Source organism: Miniopterus natalensis, chromosome 5 (genome assembly GCF_054644295.1).
Source record: "Miniopterus natalensis isolate mMinNat1 chromosome 5, mMinNat1.hap1, whole genome shotgun sequence".
Taxonomy (NCBI): domain Eukaryota; kingdom Metazoa; phylum Chordata; class Mammalia; order Chiroptera; family Miniopteridae; genus Miniopterus; species Miniopterus natalensis.
In genome coordinates, this window is record NC_142085.1 from 3,537,156 (window position 1) to 3,546,823 (window position 9,668).

General features: G+C 41.4%; 1 long non-coding RNA gene across 1 annotated transcript; it reads right to left on the reverse strand.

Moving 5' to 3' along the window:
* Positions 1 to 341: 341 nt before the first annotated feature.
* LOC148092984 (uncharacterized) lies at positions 342 to 6,969 on the reverse strand. The gene is made up of 3 exons (XR_015714527.1): positions 6,673 to 6,969; positions 1,017 to 1,060; positions 342 to 618 (listed from the first exon to the last, which is right to left on the reverse strand). It is a non-coding gene; the product is annotated as an uncharacterized LOC148092984 (long non-coding RNA).
* Positions 6,970 to 9,668: the final 2,699 nt, after the last annotated feature.

The following is a 9,668-nucleotide window of genomic DNA, read 5'->3' on the forward strand; positions in this document are numbered from 1 at the left end:
TGGACTAATGGGGGGAAAGGTAGAGCAAAAGCAGAGTTAGCATTTTCCTTTCACGAGACCTTCTAATGCTAAACAAGGACCAACTCTTTTCAAGGGGCTTCTTTGGGTTATGGGTGAAAAATACTGTATTGTAATGATCTGCTTGATTTTAAAGCAAAAGGTATCTTGATGTGTGAAACCAATATGCCGAGCGCCAAGTCCACAAATGAATAAAACAGTGCTTAAAAAAATTCTCCTGCTCCTATATTTTTGGAGGAAGCTGCTGGTTTGGGCCTCCTGATTTCACTTAGCAATGGTCACCTTTCAAGATGCCTGTTCCTCACGGAATCTACAGAGAGATTCATTAAAAGATTGTCCCATTTCAAAATCATCCCCAAGTCTAGCAGCAACTGACAGTTTTTTTGTTTGTTAGTTTTTTGTTTTTTAAAATTACAAATCAAAGTAAGAAGTCTGACATCCTCTTCCGAGAACAGCTTTGTGACAGTGCCTGAGTGCAGGACCCACTGTGCTCGGAATACAATCTCTGCAGCTCCAGTGTGTCCTTGTGGCAGGAAGGAAAGTACATTCAACACATTCACTATCTGTAGCCTCTGGAACTCGCACATGCTGAGGAGCTGTCTGAAAAAAATCATCAAAACAGGAAAAGGTATGAATAGCAGACGGCACTGGATCATGGTAGGAACCTATTTAACACATAGTCCTACCCCTCTCCCAATCGCCAAAAAGGAGATTTTTTAAAAAGTGGTTTTGAGTGGAGTGAAAGGTGAAAGGGGGCCAGGTCATCAGGAACTGAGACTGAGTCACTGGCAGCATCCTGACAACTGCCTGAGAGCCACCACCACCCACTGGACCTTAGATCGGCCGCAACTCACAGAACAGCCTGTCCTCGATCACACACAGTCCCGATGAGCCCGCCATCAAGAACACTGTGGGGATCATCATACTTACTGCACGGTCACTGCCAGTGGCTATCTACACCACAACCCCCATAGATGGTAAGGAACCTTATTACTTACCATAAGCCAACTCATCTCCAGCTCTCTTCCAGGACTGGGCAGCTCTGCGGATCAAAAAGGGAAAGTGAGTCAACAGAGCTGACTGACACCTCCACGTACCAACAGGAGAAATGAACCGCACAGCTGATGATGAAGGGCAGCCGGCATTCCCATGCTAACCCAACAGCCTTAAATTGTGAAACAGACATTAGATTGCACAGTAACTGAGTCATTTACAAACTGATATTCTTAGCTAAAAGGTGTCCTTTTAAATATAGGAAGCTATTAAATGAAGGAGGGGTTATCCATGAAGACGGTTTATGCTAGGTTCTAGAAACAGCTCAGACTATCTGTCTTTGAAGACTGCCCTGGGCTCTGCTGCCAACGTGCCTAATGACCTTGCACCAGGGCAAACTCCAAGTCTGAACTACGAAGGGTAACTTAAAATCTTACCTTAAGAAACGGAAAACTGCTCAAGCTCTGAAAGTCTCGGGCTCTCCTTAGAATGAACGTGAACACGCTTCTTGCAGAAGAACACAAACCTTTCCCTACATTACCCAGTTTACCTTCAAACACCAAAGAAGTCCTGGTTCCACTTTAGAGGTGAGAGAACAGGTCTGATTAGGACCTATGCTACCCATAAATGCTATTTTTGTGTCTCTAGTTTCCCAGACAATAATTCAGACAACTGACTAAAATGCCCGAACCATGAGTAGTAACGCCCAACTCACTAGCCTGTTCATCTGGCCAACACTCTGTCCTCGGTCGCCTTTCTCTCCCTTGTATAGTCTCCTTTGTCTAGAACAGTGATCACACCAGTCCTGTGACTTGAAATACTTGAGTGGGTTTCGTGGATTTCCATTACAGTTAAAAATCAATTCAAATTCACACGCCAGTGGGCCCCAGACTTCCATCTCCTGCTCTGATATTTCCTCCCTTGCACTTCAGACACAGATCAACTGCCCCATGACCACTGCCACCTGGATAATTTATACACACCACCAATGTACCATGGCCAGAAGGAATACCGCTGACTCCACGCCACCCCCACTCCTTCCCCAGTCTTACTCAATAAATGAATATCCACCCAATTCCTCAGACCAGAGCCCTAGCTCACCCTTGATTCCTCTCTTTCCCTCTCTCTGGAGCATTTACCCCCAAACAAAATCCAAAATAAACCACCCCTCACCTACTCCACAGCAAAAACCCCAATTCAAGATACTATCATCCCTCCCCTACACAACTGCAAGAGTCTTACTATTAGTCCAGACAAGAGCCAGAGTGATCTTATGTAAAAGCATAAATAAGATTAGTTCATGCCTCTGATTAAAGCCTTTCACTGGGTTTCCACTACAACTACAAATCAGTTCAAATTCATTTCCCTGGTCCTGTGAGATGCGGCTCCGTCTGCCTCTCCATCCTATCTACCTCTGGTCACTACACCCAAGCCACTCTGGCTTTCTTTCCGTCCCTTGGACACGTTAGCACTTCTGTATGTACTTAACCCTGCCTGCAACATTCTTCACTTAGTCGACCAGTGGCTATCTCCTGATCACCAACTCCCTGGCTGGAGGCCTTCTCCTCGGGAGGCACGACATTACCAAGTTAGCATGAATAGCCCCTCAAAATGCCCTGGTCACCCGTTCTCTATCCCACACACAGTTTCATTTCCTCAGAACACTTATTATTATTTGAAATAAACTGTTTACATGTTTATTATTTATCTCCCTACACTCAAGCACAAGCTCCATAAAAACAGGAACTTTGCTCCCTTGTTCCCCCAGTACCTAGAACAGTATCGAGCACATAGTAGAAAATAAGTATTTGCTAAATTAACAAACTAGTGAATAAATTCATAAACGGCCTCTACAGATGATTAAAATGCTAGCTCAAATAATTATTTTCTGCTTTTGAATAATCTTCCAGATGACCAAAATTTCCCACTTTATTTCTCTGGTTTTGCTCAAGATGAGGAAAGAAGCCTCTTGCTGGGCTGGGTGAGAGGAGTCTTAATGACGCAGAGAGAGAACACAGCAAATGGCCTTGAAAGGGTTTGTTCTTGGCAGGGCACTTAAGGGAAAAACATGCTCAACTTTTAGCATGAACTGGCCTCACGCAGTTAAAGGACTCGAAACAGAAGTTCTAAGGCCACTTTTTGAACATCTCTACTGTGAACACTGCACCTGCGCAAAGCCAGCTGAGCATCTTACATGAGCACTATTTACAGGATATCATCACAGCAGCATTCGCCGAACATTCTGAAACAAGTTAACACTGATCAAAAGGAAAATGTAGGATTTGAGATATGGAGCCTCAACTTCTACAGACAACCTGCATTCCCAACCCCCAAATGCCAAATAACTGAAGATGCAAAAAATAACAGGAGAAAAACAGAAGTGAGGACAGGAGACAGGAAGCGGCCGTGCACACGGCGTACGCGAAGGCTGCCAAAGATCAGCCGGCGAATGCGGCAGGGAAAGCTGCAAGCGGCGCTCCAAACCAGGCCCTGCTGCTGAAGGGAAAAGCCCCGATCTAGAGGAACCCCCTCAGCTAAAGACCAACAGTACCCCCGCCCTACCAGGTTCTATTTGGGTTCAGAAACCCAGGCACCAATTCCTCAGAAAGAACATTTCATTTGCCCTTGAAAGCTCTCTGGCACTCGCTTTGAAGAGGACCCCAGGCTGGTTTGAATGAGATGTTCCGCCTCAGGGCATGCACGCTAGGAGTTTCCAGATGAGCTCATCTTCCATAATGCAGTCTGACAACACCGAACTCCAACCTGCCTTCCCTGACAATAAGCAATTCAATTATGCAGGTAACAGAAAAAGGAAAATGTCGCTCTTAGCTTATATGTTAATTGTAGCTTTGAAATAAGTCCACATTGTATTTCCATGCACCTGAAGATATTTCACATAAACTCAGCTCAAATGAGGATGTGTCCATTAAATGCAAAAGAGGATATATTTGACAACATTCACACGATTTCAAGATACTTCAAAGACTTACTCTGTGCCATCCACATTAAAGCTGTGAACTGCCTACTCAGGACTCCGTACATCGTGTAAGGGGAACATAATCTTAAATGAAAAAACAGTTTGCAAAGCTGAAAGGAATCATGTGGTTGGTTAGGCATAAACCATAAAATGACTGCTCATGTCAGAACAGCCAGTAATAGAATTCTTGTTAGCCTGTACTATATTCCCAATTTTTATTTTTATTTTTGCATCAGTGGACACCATTTCTTCTAAAACAATTCTAGCCAAATGCTGATCAAGGAAGGCATCAAGCTGGCCGGGCAGAACGTGGAACGAGGGCCGGAAGCACAGGCTGACTCTCCCAGCGGCCGCGTGGACGGCGCTGCGCATCCCTTCTGCTCGGGATGGGCCAGCTCAGCAGTGGGGCGAGCGAGTCCAAGAATGTCAGCTTGGGAAGGGCCTTCTCTGTGCTAAGCACTTATCAGAATAACTTATGAGGCAGACCTTAATCTTCACAGTAAATGTATAATAAACTGCCAACTTAATTCTAGAAATGCCCAATTCAGTTTGTAAAATAAAACATTTTAATGTTATCACCTCTTGGAATACTAACGTTTTAAATTTCAGGCAGAAGGCATACGAAAGAATTCCACTAAGAGAAACAAAAAATCCAATTTATACCCAAACCCAAGGCACTTCCCTGAATGTGTTGGCCTTGGCAGAACAGTCCATGTTAGTCCATGTACCAGGGCAATGTTACATGAAGCTATTTATGGAGTCAGTCACTCACCCCAAGCAAATTTTACATAAGAGCTACTATACAGCACCAAGCAGTCCTGCACTCTGCTGTCTTATTCCAATTCCAAAATTAGGGTTAGGGAATGTCTCTGGAGGTGTTTAAAAAGTTGCCCACACTACTCAGAAAGGTGAACTCAAGGTGTTCAGAGAAATCCACACGAGCTAACTTCCTCAGCTGCATCATAGAAATAAAAAGTTTTCAGAAGGCTGTTTGTTTTCTAAAGACACCAATAAGTTCATCTCTAAATTAAAAGCAAACATTCAAATAAAACATGAATAAAAGCATAAAAGACTTCAAATTTATGGTGATTTTTCTCCTACATTTATAGGGGGGGAACATAAAAAGTATACTCAGATTATTCTACATGTATTTTTAAAAGTTTTAAGGAAACACTTTTAACTATAATTCAAATTAAAAAGCCAGGAAAACACCTGACAAAGTTAGTTATACAAAAATAAAAACTTCTACATGACTTAAAATTAAAAAGAAAAATCAACACCAAAAGTAAAGTCAGAAAACAAACTGGAAAAAAATAACTGTCTTCTCTCAGGCAAAGCATCAATCTCTATCCTACAGAAAGAGCACCTAGAAACTAAGATTAAAAAAAACACTAACCACCAATAGAAAAATGAGTCCAGGGCATGAACAGACAGTTTACAGAAAAAGAAATATACGAACGTGAAAATAGGCTCTGCCTCACTCATAACAAGAAATGCAAATTAAACCAACTCTGAGTAATTATGTTTCACCTGCTAGAGTGGCAAAATACAAAGGTTTAACAACAGGCTCTGCATGGAAGGCCACGGAGAACAGGTACGTTCAGACTCTGCTGGGCACGTGCAAAATGACACAATCCCCTATGGAGGGCAATTGGGCAATATTAGTCAAAATTACAACTGCATTTACTCTTGACCCAGCAATCCCACTTATGGGAATTTACTCTCCAGATATACCTGCAGCAGGTATAGAATTACGCACGGACAAGGCTATTGACTGCAGCAGTCTGGGTAATAGCAAAAGATTGGAAATAATCCAGTTGCCATCTATTGGGGACTGGTTAAACAAGGTGTAGTAGATCTACACGATAGGATGTGTAAGAGTTGAATAAAAATAAGAAAATACATTGTATTTGCTTTATCTATATATTAAGAAAAACACTGGAAGGAATCACAAGAAACTTAAAAATTTATTACCTAACGGGGTGGGAGTAGATGGAAAGGCAGGTGAGGAAAAAACTTCTCAGTGTATATTATTTTCAATGTATATCATTTTCATTTTTGAACCACACAAATACATTAGTTCTTCAAAAATGATTAAGTAAAACTACTATGGCATGAAATGGCCTCATTCTGTGTATAAAAGTAATCCTGCTGTTAGGGACATTACAGTTAATGTCAGGAAACACGTGACCACTGGACATCAGAGAAGAACTAGCTGTCTGCGTGCTCCCATTTCCCATGGCCTTTCCCTCCCTCACTTGCTGCAAGAAAGCCAGGCCTGTCTACCCCCTGAGCGTCACGGAGCCTTTCCAGCGGGACCTGATGGTGAGCGGGGCAAGTGGCCAGTGGACTGATTACTCAGTGCCCCACTGCCATACGCACAGAGGTGCCACCAGGAAAAAACGGGGGGAAAGCCAACCCATGGGCCAACCAGTCAGCTGTTTTACTTCTTAACCTGTGCTGAAACTAGAGACTTGGTACCAGTGATCTTGGTCAAGACCAATATCCTGAGGCTTAATTTGGCCTCAGAATCTATGGAAGTGAATGTCTCTCCCCAGTCCCAGCAAGAAAAGTGAGTCAATGGTCCGCCTACTACTGTGGTCACAACTGTGCCAAATGAGGAGCCAGGTGCCTTCCTTTCCACAAACTGGACATATTTTGTCACAAAAGAAAATAAAACTTGCCTCATAAAACCATTCTGTATAAGTTCTCTCTGAAGTTTCTGATCTTGAGCAGCATATTCAGAAAGTTCAGATTCCACCGCCGGAGGGAGAATGTTTGGAATAAATTTAGAAAACAGAGTTGGAGCCATCTGAACCCACTCTGTGAGGGAAGGAAAAGATTCTTTAAGAAAATCATATAGACAAATTAAATTAAATATATATTAAACCAAACTTAAGTGCAATTTTATTCTGATAAAGAAGATACAAGAGGTTAAATTTCCTTTCTAAAAAGAATTTACAGTGTAAAGAAAACAGATGTCTTTACATTTTACTGATATAACAAAATTTAATGAAAATCTCTAGAGATTTTTAAATGGGCCTTATCAAAAATTCTAAATATGAGGGAAGGAAATATTTGCATCAAAGGTGAATTAGTATCTTTATTATAAAGCATTTTTACAAATCACTAAGACCAGATAAATGAAAGACAGGACTGAATAATTTATAAGAAAAACATAATAGAATAAAAGCCTTGTTAATATTTATGCAAACTCAGGCTAAAATAAACACAATCTCCCCCCGCTCACCGACCTGCAACTGTAACGAAGGCCCACCTGTGGCAGGGGCGTGAGGGAACCAGCGCCCGCCTCCCTGCCGGGGCCCTGCCTGTGAGCACTGCTGCCCTTTTGGAGCCTATTAATCTGGCCCTTTCAAATTTTCACTCTTTGAAAACATCTTAGCTGCGCATATCAAAAACCATAAAATGTCAATGCTCTATTTATTCCAGTGAGCTCAATTGTAAAATTGTAATCTTAGGTAAATATAATTATAAATTTGAAAAAATTTACGCTAATGCTGTGCAATGCTGGGTCATTGGTAAGTTAAAAAAAAAAAAAAATCAACAGGAGAACAGCCAAGTTAGAAATGGCAAAAAAAAAAAATAAGGACTGAAAATGACACAAGGGCCACCTCACTCAGCCCTGAACAAACTCATGGCAAAATGCCCTCAATCGTGTCCCTCCACCTCGCTCAGCTCAAACAGGGTGCGGAAAGAGCCTCGGAACAGTGCTCCGGGGACCACAACCAATCGGTGTGAGCCGCCAACCAGACCTGCCGTTTCATGGAACTCCAAGCAGTGATTAAAATAAAGATAAAGAAACAAAAAACGTGTATTAAATGAAGGGCAACTATTTTCAAGCTGAGTTTCTAAAGACCAAATGAAAACACACTTAAAATGTTAAGTCATCGCCCGGCCGGACGTGGCTCAGCGGTTGAGCGTCGACCTTGGATCCAGGCGATTGGAGTTCGTATTCCCGGTCGGGCACATGCCCAGTTGCAGGCTTGATCAATGACTCTCTCATCATTGGTGTTTCTGTCTCTCTCTCTCCCTCTCCTTTCCTCTCTCTGAAATCAATAAAGATATATTTTTAAAAAAAAAAAAAAGTTAAGTCATCAGGATCTCCAAGGATTAGGGCCCAGGAATCTAGAGTTTAGAAAACCTTCTTGGCTGATTCAGATGCATTCACTATACAAAGATCAGCACGTGAGATTCACTGCAATAAAAGAAACTTTTACATTTAAAATTCAAGGTTTAAAATATTTTAACCTTAACCTTTCAGGTGAATAAAACTGCTTTAACAAACCAGGAACACAATGGGTGAGATGTGTAAATGTCAAAATACGTTTAACAGTATCTCAGAAAATGCCAATGGTTACAAAAGGTTTGCCTTTGCAAAAGGACAATTCGTAAATACAGACTCTTCACAAGTAGCACGAATCCTACCTAAGAGCTCAACCTTAGAACAACAGCATTTAGATGAACACGTATCTCTGAGTGTTTCTCCCCTGATTACTTTTAGTCTGCAATTCGTTATTTATGATAAAAGCCAGAGCTTTTATGATAAAGCTGCCTACTTGGGAGGCAGAATTTAGAAATTTGTCAAACTGCACTTGGATGCCTTCCAAAATAAAATAAAATAACTCATTCATAACCTAGCACTAAAAGCAAAATCCATGAGCCATTTCATCACATTTAGTAAAATGAAATTCAAAATTCTGAGAAACTACAAAAAGAAAAACATCAGCTTATTGGAAACATGAAATAAAATGTTTTGCTACTTTATATAAATAATTACTTTATACAGATAATTTGTTTAAATTTTATGAATAGAGCGAGACCCGACCAAATTTAAGTAACACTGAATCTGAATACTGAAGCCACTGTTTAAAGTAGCCTGAGAAAGAAGCATTTACATCACACTCTACTCCTACTACAGTTTTCACCAAATTTCCATTTTTAGCAAGTTAAATTCTGACGGATCTTTTAAATTTAGCAAACAATCAAGCCACCAATTAAAATAAAATAACCACTGGGCCCAAGTGTACCGTAATACCTTAAGGTTAGTAAGCTTATTATATTATCAGGTATTGTGTTAAGCAATTTAGATCAGGTTTTATTTCACTCCATCTTCAAATGACAAAAGAATTTCACAAAAAGGTTATTAAAGTAGTCCCCCTTTCCCGAGGGGGATACGTTCTGAGACCCCCAACGGACTGCTTGCAAGTTATTCAACAAGCCTGAGAAGACGGCATCGTGAGTGCGTCCCGAGCGTGTGCGCCTGTGCACAGCACCCGCAGTGTGGGCAGAACTGAAGGAGGCTCCGCAACCAAAAAGACAAAGATTAATGCCAGACGCGAGAGTCAATTTTACCAGAAGTGTCTCCTACAAACTCTTTTTTGTGTTTCCTAAACAAGTTGGTTTTCACTAGAATAGAGAGAATTCCTCCTGAATCCTGAGCTTACATTTCACAATGATGAGTATCTACTCAATTTTTTTTTGCCATAACCAACCCAAATACCATTAGGGCTCAGAAAACACACAGAGAAACACTGTTTCTTGGGTAGGGCTGGAACTACCACAAACAAACAAGTCCAACCCCAAAGGAATGATGTACAATTTACCTGGTCTGAGAGTATACAGGCCTTGCACGATATTTGTCATAGTTGAAGGTGTGACC